The sequence below is a fragment of the Odontomachus brunneus genome, unplaced genomic scaffold (assembly GCF_010583005.1).
Source record: "Odontomachus brunneus isolate Ranch 3 - 2012 unplaced genomic scaffold, Obru_v1 Obru_scaffold_174, whole genome shotgun sequence".
Taxonomy (NCBI): domain Eukaryota; kingdom Metazoa; phylum Arthropoda; class Insecta; order Hymenoptera; family Formicidae; genus Odontomachus; species Odontomachus brunneus.
In genome coordinates, this window is record NW_022639624.1 from 234,026 (window position 1) to 234,637 (window position 612).

The following is a 612-nucleotide window of genomic DNA, read 5'->3' on the forward strand; positions in this document are numbered from 1 at the left end:
TGGTGGGACATGCAAACTCTGACCCAAAGATTGATTTATACAAAATACAATGGCGAATGCCTCACGTTATGCTGAAAGATGTAAACAGACTGTCAATGCTGCAAGCTCTGGAAAGCGGTCGATATTTGAGCATGAGTTTTCGCTCGTGGGATTTGTACGAATTTCCACTCATACAGAGCACGACCAAGCATTCGTGGGTTGTCAAAACGGCGACTCAGCTGGAAAAGCCGCGTTACGTCATCTTTGCTCTGCAGACTGGTCGAAAGAATTCTCTCACTGGCAATGTTGCCATATTCGACCACTGTAAGCTGACTAACGTGAAACTCTATCTCAACTCGGAATTTTATCCGTACGACGATATGAATTTGGATTTCGATAAATATAGATACGCCGTTCTGTACGATATGTATGCACGTTTCCGCAAATCATATTACGGATGTGACAACGGCAATGTGTTGTTCGATCCCATACAATTTCTTACTCATTGTCCGTGTGTGATTGTCGCGACAAAGCGAATCCATCAAGATGTGCCACTGTCGATGTGAGAATTGAATTTGACTGCAAGGAGAATATACCGATGGATACCACAGCTTACTGCCTCATTCTGCACGA